Source organism: Paroedura picta, chromosome 5, assembly GCF_049243985.1.
Source record: "Paroedura picta isolate Pp20150507F chromosome 5, Ppicta_v3.0, whole genome shotgun sequence".
NCBI classification, from domain to species: domain Eukaryota; kingdom Metazoa; phylum Chordata; class Lepidosauria; order Squamata; family Gekkonidae; genus Paroedura; species Paroedura picta.
Window position 1 is genome coordinate 7,725,914 of NC_135373.1, and position 19,549 is coordinate 7,745,462.

The following is a 19,549-nucleotide window of genomic DNA, read 5'->3' on the forward strand; positions in this document are numbered from 1 at the left end:
GCTGAGTGGGCTCTACAGACCGGGGCTTGTGTGCACCCCGCTGCCCCTGCCCGCGTGGAGGGCCTTTTCTAGCTCTAAGAAGATGAGCAAATACTCGTCCTGGTAAGTCAGGCCCTTTGAGGCAGGAGCGGCTTGCTGGATGCAGCAGCCGCCCGCCTCGCAGCGGTCCAGCCCCTTTGCACTTGGCAGGGGGCTGGGACCGCGAGGATCCACCCCTCTTCCGCTCTTAAGGCGGATGAGGATTAGGGAATGCATCATGCCAGGTAGCGGCAGAGGCGGAGAGAGCAGCCCAGGGATACGTGGGTCATTCCCCCCCCAGACTTCCCACACCATGTTTGCAAGGGGAGAGATTTCATGGGCAGCATTGCAGCTGCTATATTAGCTGCCCCCCCTGCTCATGTGGCCCTCCCACATGCACTTTTTATGGTGCACAACAGCCAGCTCTTGGAAGGGGGGAATCCCCACACCGTCCGGCTTGGGGAACGGTCAGACCCTGTGCCCTGTATTGGTGCATTGGGACCACCCCCCATTCCCTCTGCAGCATAATTCCAGAAATAGAGTGGGTAGTGATAATCAGAGTCATCTAGTCCAACCCTCCGCATTATGCAGGAGCTCACAATTACCTGTCACACATGATGACTCAGTTTCATGCCCACATGATCTCTCCACCTAAATTCTCCAGAATCCAGCTTGGTTTGGATGCAGGAAAGGGGCTTTGGCTCAGTGTCAGAGCCTCAGCGATCACATGGCAAATTCCATCCCCAGCATCTCCCACTTCAATGGAATTGGCAAGGGGAGAGCTGCTGTCAGCTTGGACTGTTGATATCACCTGCATTCGGATAGAGTCTGAAGCAATTAAGGTGGTTTCTCACATTCATGCTCGGTCTCCCAGGAGGGATGCTTCGAGCCTAGATGGACCCAGGGCAGACAATACTAAGACCCTGAGTAACCCTTGTTTCACTTGCGGGGCAATATGATTATGTAATGAATAATTTGAAATCATAATGGTGGGATGGCCCTTGGCAACTCGAGGTATGATCTACAGGCCATCAGGCAGTCACCATTTAGTGAGAGTCCCTGCAAACCTCCCCCCCCCCCAGCATAAACAAAAGGGACAGGGGAAGGCAGGCTCCCACCCTCCAACCTACTCCAGGCACCTGGGGCAGGTCAGCCTGCTACACGAGATTCCAGATACAAGGAGGCTTGGCACAGCTGCGGACACCTTGGGTCTGTGGCACAGGCATTGATGCTAATCTGGTTGGCTTGGTTTAATCCCCACTGTGATGCATGCAACCAGCTGGGGACTCTCTTCATAGCACTGCACAGATCTTCAGACCAAGCAGTGAGATCAGGGCTTTATTAGTTTCTTCTATACCAAGACACAGCTTGGTTTAGTAATTAAGAGTGCAGACTTCTAATCTGGTGAGCCGGGTTCGATTTCCCACTCCCCCCCCCCCCCATGCAGCCAGCTAGGTGACCTTGGGCTTGCCACAGCACTGACAATGCTGCTCTGACAGAGCAGGTATATCAGGGCTCTCTCAGCCTCACCTCCCTCACGGAAAGTGTCTGTGTGGGGAAAGGGATGGAGATTGTAATCCGCTGAAAGAATTCTTCCGTTAGAAAAAAGTAGCATATAAGAGCCAACTCTTCTCCTCTCTCAGCCTCCCCTCCCTCACAGGGCATCTGTTGTGGGGAAAGGAAAGGGAAGGGGGTGGCAAGCTGCTTTGAGACTTTGAGAAGGGTAAAGTGACATATAAGACCCAACTCTAACCCCCAGAGTCTATTTCATTCAGACATGGGGAAGGTAACTTTGTGTTTGAGTCAAGGTGTTTTTCACTTTGACAGTTTTGAGGATATTTCGGATTGAGTGGCAGCTCTGCCCCCTGTCCAGATGGAAAGAGGGGTTTCACTGCACCTGGGCAGATGGAGTGCTGCTTGATTTCCTTCCTTGCTCCCCAACCTCATTGGCAGATGGCATTCATTGGAACTTGGGTCATATGATTACTGTGTTTCCCTCCACATCCCCTAGCAGTCCAGTGGGCCAGGGGATGGCCTTCACTTAGCATGAAGCTTGTATGCAGGTCTAATCCTTGTGTCTACCTTCTGAAATGTTCCAGGTTGGATGTCAATGATGTCAGTGCCGGACGCGCGGGCAGGGTGTCATATTTTGGACGAGCTGTAGATGCTGCAGGCTCAGGCTGTATGCCTCCCCACCGGGGTGTTGGAGATCGCCTTTGCGTCACCTGGTCAGACACCATGGCAAGGCATAGCTCGGATTCTAGGACACCATTAGGAGGAAGGCTACTCATAACAGTGCCCTGTTGATGATTGAATGTACTTGGCTGCAGTTGTTCCCTTGATGTACCTGATAACCCATGGCAGGGCCTCCTGAAACACAGACAGTTGGGTCAAACTGTTGAACATTATGTACAGGGGAGTGCATGTCATCCAGGACAATGCTGCGTGCGGCTGGTGCTGACCATGCAGCAGGATAGAAAGAGGTCATGCACCTGGGTCTTCGAACCAGCATCTAGAAACTTGGCCAGGATATTGTGGCATGAGATGGCCAGACTCTGGCACATTAGAGGCCCAACGCCCGGGCTCCCTGGATTATCTCAGTTCATCTGAGGCTAAGTCTCCCTGGAACGATGGGAGGATAGGAGTCTGATCATCAAAGTGTGCTGTGATCCAAGGGTCGAGGTATTTTGCCTGCCCTGCAGGCTGCTTGTTCTCTCCAAGCAATGGGGTCCGATTGCCGGACCTGGGAGCATCCAAGGAATGCAGGGGAAGTTCAGTGCCCTGCTGTTACGGAAGTGGCTCGGGGAGGGTTGGCAGGAACGGGGCCTGTTTGGCCTCGTTCTGTGGCGGGTTTGCATGGGATGGAGCCTGTTGGCAGGGAGTCCGGTGTGTGATCGGAGTCCCTGGGGTTTGGGGCCTCACTACGAGGTGGCGCGTATATGAGCGCGGCTTACCCAGCTGGGAGGCCAGGGGCTCGTTTGACAGGTGGCCTGGGGGCAGTCAAAGCAGGTCGACGCCTGGTGGCTCCCCCGCATAGGTCGCTTCCCTTAGTGGCGGACTTCAGTAGGCAAGGGGATCTGCTCTCCCAGCGGGGAATGGTGCGGGTGCCCAGGGCGCCTCTGGACCCCGTGGGTTGTTGGTGCAGTCTGCTGACTGCTATGTCAGGCTCCCTCTCCCATGCTGTGCCAACCCTCCCGTGAGGAGGTAAATAAAGCTGTGGCCTTGTTTATCCCAACATTGGTGTCGCATCTTATTCCAGCACATAATGCCCTCCTGCAAGTCAACGGCAATTATACATGCACCCACAACATATCTGCATCTTTTTCCTTAGATTATGAAGCCCTTGAGTCAAATGGGGCTGTCCTGTGCAAGGACACATAAGGAGAACACTTGGTGAAATCTGACAGGCAACACACACATGCGAGAACGAAGTACGATGTTTCATGCAGTAAAACAAAAAGCATTTAAAATACTGACACCTACGAGTGGGAGACCTTAAAGTCAATGAGAGGGGGATAATGCATTAATTCCGGCATTTCTCAAAGTGGCAGCTTTATCCGCAAGACAGATATTTTAAAAAGATGCCTGCACTTCTAGTTCAATTGTCAAAACCTTTGTAACGACTGTCCATAAATATATTAGTTTTAGCCCCTCTATTATTTCCCAGGACTGTATGAAACAAACTAAATGAAACAAAATCAAGACTCTTATCTAAAATATGAAATTTTTAAGATACTCCATTTCCCCCCTCCAAAAAATAGTTTTGAGGGAACTGGATAATTTAGAGCACAAATGCTTTGGTCACTGTATCAAAGGGGGAAAATACCAGGACTAAAGGGCCACCAATCTATTATGCCTGTGTTACAGGAATGTGACTGTGGTGCTTTCTAGAGTGATGTGATGTGATGGAGAACACCGACCGCTCCCCAGATGCAATTGAAAGTACTGAAAATTTAGATTCTCTGTGGTATGCTAAATCTCTATTACTCAATTGAATACTTTCCCCCTGAATACTGTGCCTATGCTATGTTTCCTGAATTGTTTTGTTTCTTTGTTGAACAATGATATAATTAATTCATATATTTTTCAGGGTTGAAGCCTTATAAGCATGACAGATATTTAAGAATATACCTGCACTTCTCATTCGCTTAAGCTTTTAAAACTTTCATGAAGAGTATTAGTAAACATGTTTGTTTAAGAGCCTCTAACATAATTTCCCAGATCTATACTAAGAGGAGAAATAGTGCTGAAGTTTATTTGAATTTTCAAGTAAATAATCCAATGCAACTCAACTGAATATATTTGAACACTTTGTAACCATGTCCTAATGTGGGGGAGAGAGTTTCTGCCAAGGGATTTAGCTGCTGATGCTTTCCCCATGCAATGAAAGCTTGGAACCAGCCCTTCCCTACACAATTCTGTTCTGAACTAAGATATGCATAAAATGGAATCAAAGAGAAATCTCTCCTTTAAAAGAGGGAGGAAATGAAACAAAGTACGATTTTGAAGTCCCACCTCCAAACCTCCAGGAATATTTCCAACCCAGCAGTAGCCAACCTCCAGGTGGGGCCTGGAGAGCTCCTGGAATTACAGCTCACCTGCAGAGTATAAAGATCAGCTCCCCAGGGAGAAAGGGCTACTTTGGACAAGGTTGTGGTAGAGAAGAAACATTTAAGGCCTCTCACACAGGTTGTTGTTGAATTGAAAGACTTGAGGCCTACTGCACAGGATTGTTGTACACATGAAACAGGAGCCAAAAGAACCAGTTTTGTCTGCAGAATAATGCTGTGCAGTGGCCTCAAATCTGCAGAGAGTTGCAAAGAAGAAAGAAACAGCTCTGTCAGGGTTCTGAGGTAATTTGCAGTTGGACTTGACAGTTAGGACAGCATTGGGGCGAAAAGGGCTGGCACAGCCTCTGTTCTCATTCCCCTTGGCAGCCCTGCTGACCTCCTCTCCGTGCAGTGGTCAGGACCAGACTGGAAACCATGTCTCCAGATTGCCCTGGAACTCCAATCTGTCCTGGTGAGGGCACTTTGCACCTTCCAATTGTCCCCTCCGCTTGTCAGTCCGGGGCCAAGAGGCCAATCCGGGAGTTTTGATCATGGACACAGCCCACCCCAACACCCCTTACTGTTTTATTGTTACTGTTTTATTAAGAGGGAACAGATGCTTCTTATATGTAACTCTGCCATAAGCTGAATCTCTCTTTTGCCATCTTATCTCTATCTCTTTGTATCTGTCTATCTATCCATCTACCTAAACATGTTCTTCTGAAAATTGTGCATTTGCAATGCTTTCTACATTGGTCTAATTATTTGTTGAAGAAATTACAGAAGGAGAACAGAAGCTGTTCCATAATTCCACATAGATCAAGTTTTGGAGAGCTCAGTGCCTCCATTTCAATCAGATGTTGGATGTTTAACATTTAAATATTTACAGTTATTTGTAACAGTAAATATTTTTCTTGTCATCTGAATCTTTCATCTCTGCACAAAATGTTTTTAATAGATGTACAGAGAGCACATTTCCTCAACAGCTAAATCTTTGCTTTTTAATTACTTTGCCATTTTCAAATGAAAAACCAAATGATCTAATCCAGGGTGGGCAATGATTGGACATGCATCTTTCTAAACTGAGAGCATCACCACCATCGAACGTGGGGGCATTCTGTCTTATGAGCAGGGAGCAGAAAGCTTGGGTTTAAAAAGACTCCAAGACATTTATTTCAATTAGAAGTGCTCCTTAGGGGCTAAATGTCTAACTTTCCTTAAAACAAAAACAATGGCAAATATACATGCACACCTAAATTATCTGTATGTTTTTCCTTGGGTTACGTAGCCCTTGAGTTAGATGGGGCTGTCCTGTGCAAGGATACATAATGAATACACTTGGGGAAATCTGACAGGAAACATATACACGTGCGAGAACAAAGTACGATGATTCATGCAGAAAAACCAAAAGCATTTAAAATACTCACACCTACGAGTGGAACTTTCCAAATTTAATGAGAGAAGGGGAAATCCACTAATTCCTGCATTTCTCAAAGTGGCAGCCTTATCCACAAGACAGATATTAAAGAAGATGCCTTCACTTCTAATTCAGTTAAGGTTTTAAAACCTTCAGAAAGACTGTCCGTAAATATGTTAGTTTTAGCCCCACTAACACTATTATTTCCCAGGTCTGTATGAAACAACCTAAATGAAACAAGTCAAGACTATTATCAAAAATATGGATTTTTTAAGATAATCCATCTCCCCTCCCAAAAGTTTTGAGGGAATTGGATCAAGAAATATGAATTTAGAGACCCTGGAGGTATTTGACTGACGTGGCCCTTTCCAGACTAAGATCCTAACTACCAAAACTACGATCTGCACTAATGCTTTGGTCACTATTTCAATGGGGAAAATACCAGGCCTAAAGGCAATTATAGTGCATCCCACTAAACTATTATGCATGCATTACAGGAATATGAATTTGGTGCTTTCTGGAGTGATGTGATATGATGGGGAACACTGAATTCTCCCCAGATGCAATTGAAAGTACTGAAAATTTAGATTCTCTGCAGTATGCTTTCCCCCTGAATACTGTGTGTTCGCTGTGCATTCTGCATTGTTTTGTTTCTTTGTTGAACAATGTATATTATTATCGGGCCTCCACCTACAAACATTTATCCGTACGTATTGATAGATGTATACCACCCCCTCTATTTCAAGGATAGGAATTTATAATCTTCTCCCTAGGTCACCCAGTTCATCCACGCTGGGACCAATGAAGTGGAGTATACTTTATAGAGGAACTGTATGGGTATCTTACCCCGTTTAATATTTTTATTTTAATAATATTGTATTTTACAGGAATCCTCTGAACCTCAGAGCACAATATATTATGAATCATGAATCAAAAATATGAAAATTTTAAATACTCACATACAACATTTCCTAAATTTAATGAGAGAAAGAAAATGCATTAGTTTATGGATTAGAGATTACTTCCTAGTGCTAAAATGTCCTGACTACACCTCCTTCTATTGGTCAATCAAAAGTATCCATCTTGGTTTTTACATATAATATTACCCTGATCTTGAGGACCTGAATAGATCTTGAAAGGCTACTAAAGAACTTGGATCCTTTTTGTGAGCAAGAGGTCCTAACTAGACATGACTCAAAAACTAAGGTCTGTGGGAGAGAGCCAAAAAAATTTCCTGGATCATTCTAGGTAAACCTGTTAAGCAATGCTGCACATCTGAGTCATTCTTTGGACCAAGGATGCCCGACCTTCTGTCAAAGTAATCCAGATTGGAGCATTAATTCTGTTTTGTGCTGTACTTGAAATTTCTTGTTATTGCTTTAATTCTTGGAAATGCATTGGTTTTTAATAGCTCTAACCTATAATTAATTTAGTAATAATTATTTACAGTTGATGATTAAATGAACTAGATTTGGGTAATATGAATAAATAACTAATTGATTTCTGTGAGATAAAGTAATAGCATAATATAGATAACAGAATACAAAGAATATTTTTAAGGTGCTAAATATTCAATGCAGAGTAAAATGGTTTAATTAATGTTTATAAAGTAAAGACATTTTCTATGTTTCTTGCAGTGCTTTTCTGATGCAATGGAGAATGTTATTATATGCTACCTATGTGTAACTCTGCCATAAGCTGAATCTCTCTCTTCGCCATCATCTCTTTGTATCTATCCATCTATTTAAATATGTTTTCTTGAAAACTGTACCTTTGTCATGCCTTCTGCATTGATCTATTTATTTGTTGAAGAAATACTCGGTCCTTCACGAATCTCGGACCCACAAGAGGGGAGGGGGGTGGCTATCATGGTCCGGGAGGTCCTCACCAACAGGGCTGCCCGACGTCGGAAATCAAGGGAGTGGAGTGCGTCAGTATTGGATGGGACTCGGTCGAGAGTGTGGCTATCTGGTTGGTATACCGTCCGCCCAATGCACCGCCAGATGTCCTGCCCTGCCTGCTGGAGGCGGCAGCCACCTGGGCATTGCAGTACCCCAGGCTTTTAATCCTGGGTGACTTCAATGTCCACGCGGAGGCGCCCCCTTCAGTCCATGGTGGAGACCTGGTGTCATCCATGGCGACACTGGGACTTTCACAATTTGTTGCTGGGCCCACCCATCACGCTGGCCACACACTCGACTTGATCTTCGGCGCTGGGATAGAGGTGTATCTGGATACAGCTCTAGCTGTGCTGTGGTCAGACCACTATGCCCTGTGGACCCGGCTTAGGATACCACCCCCCCAGTTGGTCGGCGGGCGTATTTTAGCCCACCCGCGGAGACTCATGGATCCAATTGGATTCCGGAATGCTCTGCGGGACCCGATGCCTCCTGGCGACTCACTAGCGGCCCTGGTGGTGGACTGGCAATCCCGCCTGATGGCTGCTATAGATGAGATAGCCCCTAAACGTCCTCTCTTTCCTCGACTCAAACGGGCTCCGTGGTGCACCAGGGAACTTTGGGAGAAGAAAAGGGAAGTGAGACGACTGGATTGAGTGTGGCGGAAGACTCGCGACAAAGCTACGAGAACATCTTATTGCACGCTTATGAGGGCGTATGAGATGGCGGTGAAAGTGGCAAAACGTGAATTTTTTGCCGCAGAAATCGCGTCCGCAAGCTCTTGCCCGGCCCAATTATTTAGGGTAGTTAGATCTCTTACCGCCCTTGAGGGGCGCCTAAATAGTAGCATATTGGAAGTAGGCTGTGAGTCATTAGCTAGCTATTTTGTGGACAAAATCTCGTCACTCCGCCGCAATCTTCCTGCCACAGTTAATACAGCAAACGAACTGGAGACCTGTTGGCCACCTTTGGAGGTGACGTTTGATGGCTTCAGATGGCTCTCTTTACCCGAAGTGGACAAGTTGCTAGGTTCAGTTAGGTCGACCACTTGCCCCCTTGATCCCTTTCCGTCATGGCTCCTCAAGGGAGGTGGCCAGAGGATAGGAGGCCAGCTCAGGGACATTATCAACCTCTCCCTGGATTCCGGGGAGTTCCCTGAGCAGCTGAAGGGGGCAGTGGTTCAACCTCTCCTGAAAAGATCCATGGAGGACCCGCGGGACCCCATCAGCTACCGCCCAGTGTTGCACTTGGCGTTCCTGGGCAAGGTGGTTGAAAGGGCCGCGGCAGACCAGCTCCTGGCATTCTTGGAAGAGACTTCGGCACTCGATCCATATCAGTCTGGCTTTCGACCTGGCCACGGGGTGGAGATGGTTCTGGTCACCCTGTTGGATGACCTCCACCGCCAGCTGGATAGGGGTGGGTCGACAGTGCTGGTTCTTCTGGACCTGTCAGCCGCTTTTGACATCGTGAATCACGAACTGCTGGTCCACTGCCTCGCCACCCCGGGTTACAGGGCACAGCTTTACGCTGGATATGCTCCTTTCTCCAGGACTGGACCAAGAGGGTAGCAGTGGGGGATGAGTTTTCATGCTCTTACAGACTCCCTTGTGGGGTCCCCCAGGGTGCGGTCCTCTCCCCCACATTGTTTAACATCTTTATGTGCCCTCTGGCCCAGCTGGTGCAGAGTTTTGGGCTGGGTTGCCACCAGTACGCTGATGACACCCAGCTCTCTCTTTATGGACGGCCGCCCAGACTCCCCCCCAGAACCATTTGCCAGATGTTTGGAAATGGTGACGGAATGGTTCGAGCAGAGTCGGCTGAAACTCAACCCCTCCAAAATGGAGGTCCTGTGGCTGGGACGTAGGGGGCGGGACCAGGAAGCGTACTTACCCTGCCAGGGTGGGTAACTTACCATCGTGTCCCAGGCCAGGAATTTAGGTGTGATCATTGACGCCTCCCTGACCTTGGAGGCACAGGTCAAAAAAGTAGCGGCTCAGGCATTTTTCCACCTGCTCCAGGCCCAACTACTAGCGCCCTACCTGTCCCCCGAACACTTAGCCAAAGTGATCCATGCAATGGTCACCTCCAGAATAGATTTCTGTAACTCGCTCTAGGCGGGCCTTCCCTTGTCCTTGATCCGGAAACTTCAGCTAGTGCAAAACGCAGCTGCTAGGGTCCTCACTGACACACCTTGGAGGGCCCACATCCAGCCAGTGCTGAGGCAGCTGCACTGGTTGCCAATTGCTGCCTGGATCCGGTTCAAGGTTTTGGTTTTAACCTTCAAGGCTTTATGTGAGTTGGGACCCACATACCTGAGGGACCACCTATCACCCTATGCCCCTCGCAGGGCCTTGCACTCTGCGGGGGAAAATCTGTTGGTCGTTCTCGGCCCTAGGGAAGCACGCCTGGCCTCGATTATCAGGGATTGCCAGTCCGCCACCAAGGCTGCTAGTGAGTCGCCAGGAGGCATCGGGTCCCGCAGAGCATTCCGGAATCCAATTGGATCCATGAGTCTCCGCAGGCGGGCTAAAATACGCCCGCTGACCAACTGGGGGGGTGGTATCCTAAGCCGGGTCCCCAGACCATAGTGGTCTGATCACAGCACAGCTAGATCTGTATCCAGATACACCTCTATCCCAGCGCCGAAGATCAAGTCGAGTGTGTGGCCGGAGTGATGGGTGGGCCCAGCAACAAATTGTGAAAGTCCCAGTGTCGCCATGGATGACACCAGGTCTCCACCATGGCCTCCGCGTGGACATTGAAGTCACCCAGGCTGGGGTACTGCAATGCCCAGGGGGCTGCCGCCTCCAGCAGGCAGGGCAGGACATCTGGCGGCGCATTGGGCGGATGGTATACCAACCAGATAGCCACACTCTCGACCAAGTCCCATCCAATACTGACGCACTCCACTCCCTTGATTTCTGACGTCGGGACAGCCCTGTAGGTGAGGACATCCCGGACCACAAACAACATCAGGACCTGAAATAATTACTCCACCCGCCAGTAGTGGGAAGGGGGGGAAGTTGAGTTGCCGATCTTGCCATGTTGATAATGTTGGGAATGTAATTATTGTTTTAATGGAGTTTTAATGGGGATTTTAAGAGCCTCTTGTGGCGCAGAGTGGTAAGGCAGCCGTCTGAAAGCTTTGCCCATAAGGCTGGGAGTTCAATCCCAGCAGCCGGCTCAAGGTTGACTCAGCCTTCCATCCTTCTGAGGTCGGTAAAATGAGTACCCAGCTTGCTGGGGGGTAAACGGTCATGACTGGGGAAGGCACTGGCAAACCACCCCGTATTGAGTCTGCCATGAAAACGCTATAGGGCGTCACCCCAAGGGTCAGACATGACTCGGTGCTTGCACAGGGGATACCTTTACCTTTTAATGGGGATTTTAGGATGTTGTAACCCGCCACGAGCCGCAAGGGAGTGGCGGGGAATAAATCTACTAATAATAATTATAATATAGAAGGAGAACACAAGCTGTTCCATAATTTGGAGGGTTCAGTACCAAATCTTTAATGAGATATAAGATGTTCAACGTAGAATGATTTACATTTATTTGTAACAGTATATTTACAAATATTTACAGAAATAATTTTTTCTTACCAGCTGAATCTTGCATCTCTGCACAAAATGTTTTTAATGGATATACAGAGAACACTTCACTATTTATTGTTTGCCATTTTCAAATGAAAAACCAAATGATCAAATCCAGGGTGGGCAGAGATTGGATATACAACTTTCTAAATTGAGAGCATTACCACCATCAAATGTGGGAGCATTCTGTCTTGTGAGCACGGAGCAGAAAGCATGGGTTTAAAAGGACTCCAGGACATTTAAACCCATTACAAGCGCTCCTAAGGGGCTAACTGTCCTTTAAACAAAGAAATGGTAGATATACATGCATGCACAAAATATCTCTATGCTTTCCCTTGGGTTCGGTAGCCCTTGAGTCAGATAGGGGCGTACTATGCAAGGACACTTAATGAGAATACTTGGTGATATCTGTCAGGCAACATATACATGTGCAAGAACAAAGCACGATGATTCATGCAGCAAAACACAAAAGATTTTAAATATTCAAAATGACGACTGGGAGATCCTAAATTTAATGAGAGGGGAAGATGCATTACTGAATGCTGTGTGTTTGCTGTGGTTTCTGCATGGTTGGGTTTCTTTATTTAACAATGTATATTTTTATCAGGCCTCCGCCTAAACACATTTATCCATATGTATTAATGAATGTATACCCCCCCACTCTATTTCGTGGATAGGAATCATATAATCTTCTCACCAGTCCTCCCACATTGGGACCAATGAAGTGGAGTTGACTTTATGGAGGAACTGTATGGGTATCTTACAATATTTTGTATTTTTATTCCACTTATATTCCATCTTATGGGCATCATCTAAACCACAGAGAAATATATATTATGAATCAAGAAGAAAAATTACAAAGGATTTGAAATACTCACATTCACTATACCCTAAATATAGTGAGAGGGGGAAAATGCATTAATTCATATATTTTTCAAAGTTCCAGCCTTATACCCATGACATATCTGTGTCTTCTTCTACAAATAACAACATCATCACTGAAGAAAACGAAACCCAACATAAAACACATACAAAAATAACACAAACATCACAATCACAATTTAAAATTTGACTTCCCACCCAGCTCCCCTTCCTGGACAAATAAACCCTCCTCCTGCGCTAAGAGAAATTAATTAGAGTTATCTGCTGCTTCACTTTCTTTATGTTTTGTAAAATTTTGCAGAATCTGGAAAGATTTTCTTCATGTAGTTCCAGAAGACCCTTTAGGACTTCTAACATAATTTCCCATTTCTATAGTAAGAGGAGAAACAGCAATGGAGTTTATATACATTCTCAAGTAAATAATGTAATGCCATTGAACTGAATGTAATTGAACATTTTGTAACCATTTCCTAAAGTATGTCTGTGAGTTTCTGCCAAGGGATTTAGTTGATGATGCTTTCCCCATGCAATGAAGACTTGGAACCAGACCATCCCTACACAATTCTGTTTTGAACTAAGATATATCTAAAAAGGAAATTAAGAGAAATCTCTCCTTTAAAGGAGGGTGGGGACAGATGAAACAAAGTCAAAAGTGATTTATTAGATAAGTCCCCAGAAAAAAAAGTTTCAAGGAAATGTTTCAAGGAAAAGTTTCAAGGACCAAGAAATATAAATTTAGAGACCCAGGAAGTATATGGCTGATGTGTCCTATCCAGACTCAGATCCCCAAACCCTGAAATAAGATCTGCAAAAATGTTAGAATCATAAAGTTTCAATCTAGGTAATTAATGTTTGTGAAGATAGATGCAATCAGTTCTAACCAATATCCATAATCTGATAAACGCCAATGAGAAGCCCAAAGGATTTGACGAACCATGTAAAATATGGAAGACAACTAATAGAATATGAACATGCTGTCTTCAGATTCAATGGGGGAAATACTTGAATTCCAAGGCAACTGTGGAGCATCCCACCAAACACATGGAAGTGTTACAGGAATGTGATTGTAGTACTTTCTAGAGTGATGTTGATGGAGTTCGTTCAAGACTCCCCAGATGCAATTGTATTGAAAATTTAGATTTTCTGCCATATGCTAAATCTTTCTCTCTCAATTGAATCTTTCATCCTAAAAACTATGTGTTTGCTGTACTTTCTGGTTTGTTTCTTTGTTGAACATAGCATATTATTATTTGGCCTTCCCCCTAAATACATTTATCCATAAGTACTGATTGATGTATATTGCCTCCTCTATTTCCATGGCAGGAAAAGATAATCTTCTCCTCATCCCCTTGCAGCCAGGAAGGTAAAAGCCATGATGAAGGTAAAAGCCATAATAGATATAGATATAGATATATGAAGAAAGAGAGGGAGAGAGGGATCTGAACCAGGAGGCTCATATTGTGAACTGAACAGTGTTGTTTTGTTTCATGAATAGTAAGGAGGAAGAAGCATGAATTAAAAGGGAGTTAATGGTACTGAAACTAGTTCCAAGAACTTCGAGGTGTTTTATGCAGCTCAAGTCCCTTTAAACCAAAACTATGGCAGATATACATGTACCTACACAACATCTGAATGCTTTCCCTTGGGTTAAGTAGCACTTGAGATGAATGCAGCTGTCCAGTGCAAGGACACATTGTCTAAACCATAGGTGAAAACTGACAGGCATCATTTAGACCATCAGGAAAAAATATTATAAATCATGCTGCAAAAACAGAGCTTTAAAACACTCCCCATGCCTGGGATAGACTAAGTTTAATAAGAGAGGGGTAAATGCATTAATTTATATATTTTTCAATGTGCCAGCCTTAAAATCATGACAGATATTTAAGAAAATACTTGCACTTCTCATTCACTTAAGCTTTTATTTATTTATTTGTACATTTATTTTAAAGATTCATATAGAGTATTGGCAATTATATTTGTTTAACCCCTCTAACATAACTTCCCAGGTCTGTACTTAGAGCAGAAATAGGGCTGAAGTTTATTTCAGTTCTCAAGTAAATAACTCAATGCAACTCTAACTGAATTCATTGGAACACTATGTAACCATTTCCTAATGTATGAGTGTGTGAGTTTCTGCCAAGAAATTGGAATTTAGGGATGTAGGAAGTTTATGGCTAATGTGCCCTATCCAAACTAAGATTTTCAAATGAAAAACCAAATGATCTAATCCAGGGTGGGCAGGGATTGGACATACATCTTTCAAATGTGGGGGCATTCTGTCTTGTGAGCAGGGAGCAGAAAGCATGGGTTTTAAAGGACTCCAAGACATTTAAATCCATTACAAGTGTTCCGAAGGGGCTAACTGTCCTTTAAACAAAACAATGGCAGATATACATGCATGCACAAAATATGCCATATGCAGAATCACTCCCTTTTGCCATCATAACTGTATATCTATCTCTGTATATCTATACATCGATGAATGTATACCTCCCACTATATTTCAAGGATAGGAATTATATAATCTTCTCCCCAGTTAACCCATGCTGTGACCAATGAATGCTCCCCAAATGTCTGTCTGTCTGTCTGTCTGTCTGTCTGTCTGTCTGTCTGTCTGTCTATCTGGCTGGCTGGCTGGCTGGCTGTCTAAACAAGTTCTCCTGAGAATGGTGCCTCTGCCATATTTTCGCTTTTGGTCTTTATTTGTTGAAGAAATATAGAAGGACACCAGAAGCTGATTCACCATTCTCCATGGAGCAAGATTTGGAAGGCTCAGTGCCTACATTTCAATCAAATGCAGGATGGTCAATGTATAAAGATTTACAGTGCTTTGTAATGGGGGGGGGGAATTTTTCTTATAAGTTGAATCTTTCCCATCTGCACAAAGTGTTCTTAATGGATATACAGATAGCACATTTCCTCAACAGCCAAATCTTTACCTTTTTTTATTAGTTTGCCATTTTCAGATAAAAAAACTATATTATCTAAATCTGGGAGGGAAATGCTTGGACATAAATCTTTCTAAACTGAGGGCATTACCACCACATGTGGGGGCATTCTCTCATGTGAGCAAGGAGAGAAAGCATAAGTCCAAGACATTATAATCCATTGCAAGTGCTCCAAAGGGGGCTAAATGGTCAACAGCCCTTTAAACCACAAACAATGGCAATTATACATGCACCCACAAAATATCTGTATATTTTTCCTTAGATCATGAAGCCGTTGAGTCAAATGGGGCTGTCCTGTGGAAGGACGCATAAGGAGAACACTTGGTGAAATTCGACAGGCAACATACACATGTGGGGGAACACAGTACGATGGTTCAGGCAGTAAAACAAAAAGCATTTAAAATACTCACGTCAGGTTGGAGATCCTAGATTTAAAGAGACAGGGGAAAATGCATTAATTACTGCATTTCTCAAAATGGCAGCCTTATCCACAAGACAGATATTTAAGAAGATGCCTGCACTTCTAATTCAGTTAAGGAGTTAAAACCTTCATAACGACTGTCCATAAATATATTAGTTTTAGCCCCTCTAACACTATTATTTCCCAGGTCTTTATGAAACAAAATAAATGAAACGAATCAAGACTATAGTAAGAGGAGAAACAGCATTGAAGTTTATATAAATTCTCAAGTAAATAATGCAATGCCACTCAACTGAATTTAATTGAACACTTTGTAACCATTTCCTAAAGTGTGTCTGTAAGTTTCTGCTGAAGAGGATGAAGTTAACCAATTCTATGAAGTCCTACAACACCTTCTAGAAGCAACACCAAAAATGATGTGCTTATCATCATTGGGGATTGGAATGCTAAAGTAGGAAGCCAAAAGATAACTGGGATAACAGGCAAGTTTGGCCTTGGAATACAAAATTAAGCAGGGCACAGGATGGTAGAATTTTGTCAAGAGAATACAATAAGCATTTCAACAACCCAAAAGACATTTCTATACATGGACAACACTAGCCGATCAAGACAGAAATCAGATTGACTATGTGCTCTCCAGCCAAAGATAGAAAAAAGAAGAAGAAGAAGAAGAAGAAGAAGAAGAAGAAGAAGAAGAAGAAGAAGAAGAAGAAGAAGAAGAAGAAGAAGAAGAAGAAGAAGAAGAAGAGTTGGTTCTTATATGCTGGTTTTCTCTATCCGAAGGAGGCTCATAGCGGCTTACAGTCACCTTTTCTTTCCTCTCCCCATAACAGACACCCTGTGGGGTGGGTGATTCAGAGAGAGCCCTGTTATCACTGCTCGGTCAGAACAGTTTTATCAGTGCCATGGCGAGCCCAAGGTCACCCAGCTGGCTGCATGGGAGGAGTGCAGAATTGAACCTGGCATGCCATATTAGAAATCCGCACTCCTAACCAGTACACCAAACTGGCTCTATACAGACTGGGCATAGCTCACAGAAATTCTATACAGTCAGTAAAAACAAGACCAGGAGCTGATTGTGGTTCAGATCATCAGCTTCTTGCTGCAAAATATAGGCTTAAACTGAAGAAAGTAGGGAAAAGCACTGGGCCACTCAGGTATGAAATAAATCAGATTCCTGACAAATATACAGTAGAGGTGCCAAATAGATTCAAGGAATTAGATCTGATAGACAGAGTGCCTGAAGAACTATGGATGGATGTTCAAACCATTGTACAAGAGGTAGCGAGTAAAACCATTCCAAAGAAAAAGAAATGCAAGAAAGCAAAATGGCTGTCTGAGGAAGCTATACAAATAGCTAAGGAGAGACGAGACGTGAAAGGTAAGGGAGAAAGAGAGAAAGGAAAGGGAGAAAGAGAATTCCAGAGAATAGCTAGAAGAGATAAGAATTAGGGTTGTGTAAGGGGGTCCCAATTTGGTTCGATTCGGGTTCAGATGAACCCAATTCGGACTGAATCGGGCCGATTTGGATCGATCCGAATCGATTCGGATCAATTCAGAACCATCCAAATTGATTCGGATGCAATGTAAGTCAATGGAGCCATTGTCTTGCATGGGAAATTGTTCCCCCATCTTTCTGGGGGCTGGAGGGGAGCGGGTGAAGGTGTTTCCAAATCCGAACTACACATCCCTAATAAAAATACCTTCTTAAAGTAACTGCAAAGCGGGGAGGCGGGGCAAAAGGACGCAAAGGCGTCTGCTCGGCAAGGGTCGGGACGCGCCAGCAGGCATGTCCCGATGATGGGACAAGGGGCGGGCCTCAGGCGCAGTACTTAAGTGCCACGAGGCTGGGGACTCACCCCTTTGCCTCGGGAAGAGCCGGAGGACAGTTACCCACCCTCCCACCCGGACGTTCGATTTTCGTCACAACTGCGGAAGAGGGGCACGAGGCGGAGTAGTTTGGCCAGTTTTGGTTGCCTTGACTGGGACCAATGAAGTAGAGTTGACTTTGACCCATTATGCACGGGGGAATAACGCACATTCGGGGTGGAATGGCAGCGAATAAAATCACCGATAACGCACGGTGCCGGCTGAAACCGTCTGCAGCTTCGGGGCATGCCGCAAAAAAACCGTGTTAGCGAAACGCGGAAGAAAGCGCAGCTTTCGGGTGATCGGGGCGCAAACAGAGGCGGCGCCGGGATCGCCACGTGCATAATCGGTTACTCTGGGTTTTGCCACCGTTGCGCCCCGCCCCATGCATAACCGGTATGCATCGCGTCTTCCCCCTCTGCATTTTCGATGTGACCCGAAATCGCCGTTTCGGCGGCCGTGCATAACAAGCCTTTGTGGAGGAACTGTATGGGTATCTTACCCTGTTTCATATTTTTATTCTACTCATATTCTATTTTATCTACATCTTAGCTCAGTGGAGAAAAAGGGGTTGGTCAGAAACTTACCTGCTGGTTGATCCATTTATCTGCATCATGAAATAGCACTCTATCCAGTTTGGGAGTAGAAAATACTCATGCAATTCTTTAAGAACACTGAAGACTTGGAATAATTGATAGATAATTTTAATACTTACGATTATGGAATCGGGTGCCTAAATTAAGAAAGTAAGTAGTCAATTATTTGTACTTCCAGATATTAATCTAATTCTTAGTTGGCACAATCTGATTGTTTCCTCCCTTACATTTATTTTTTGAGAGAGACAATAAGAAATAGGTGCACATTTAATATTTGCTACTAGTTGGAAATCATTCCCTTAGTACAGTAGTGCCTTTTTCTCATTTTATGGTGAGAGAATATATTAAAAAGCACAACAAAAAAATAAACCCTGGGAGTTTTGTGAAGGGATATAATTTCTATAGGAAAAAGAGTTTTTGTGTGACTCAAAATTTTCTGTCCTGTCTCTAAATTAACATGCTTAATAAACCTTAATAAAACATATCATATTGTACTGTTCAAAGTAAAAGGGGGTCTTACCTGTTCACTGTCCTGTGGACAAAGGAGAAAGACAAGAAGCACAGCGGCAAGAAGTTGAAATTTCATCTTGGCTTCTTTTGGGTACTGTCAAAGATGAAGTCACTGGGGTGAGAAAGGAAGAGCCACATCAGCTGTATTTATACGGTATCTCACTCCTTGCATAGCAAGGTTGGATGATCAAATACAATGCCTCCTTGATCAAGGGTACCCTTATGATTGCCAATCAGGAAAGATTAAATCCTGTGAAGGATAAATATTGATTGCAAAAGCCAGAAGTCACCTTGATGCCAAAGAGTCAATGTCATTATATGCCATAACAGACAAATGCCAGAGCCAAGGATGGGGAAAAATTACAGTTCCCCTTCAAAGAACATTTGAGGAATATCACGAAGGAAGCTGAATTGAAACTTGGAGGGGAGGGGGTGGAAACTCAAACACATTTTCAAGAGAGTTTTTATGCTTGATTTGAAAAAGAGCTGTTTTTTAAAACCCCACTCCAATAAGGAACCGTGTCTTCTGAAGAGAATCAAATACTAACAAGCACTGAGTCATGTCTGACCTTGGGGGTAACGCCCTCTAGCATTTTCATGGCAGACTCAATACAGGGTGGTTTGCCAGTGCCTTACCGTTTACCCCCCAGCAAGCTGGGTACTCATTTTACCAACCTTGGAAGGATGGAAGGCTGAGTCAACCTTCAGCCGGCTGCTGGGATTGAACTCCCAGCCTCATGGGCAGAGCTTCAGACTGCATGTCTGCTGCCTTACCACTCTGCGCCACAAGAGGCAACAACAATAGTGACATCAATTTGATAGAAGGGGGAGAAAATTAAACTAA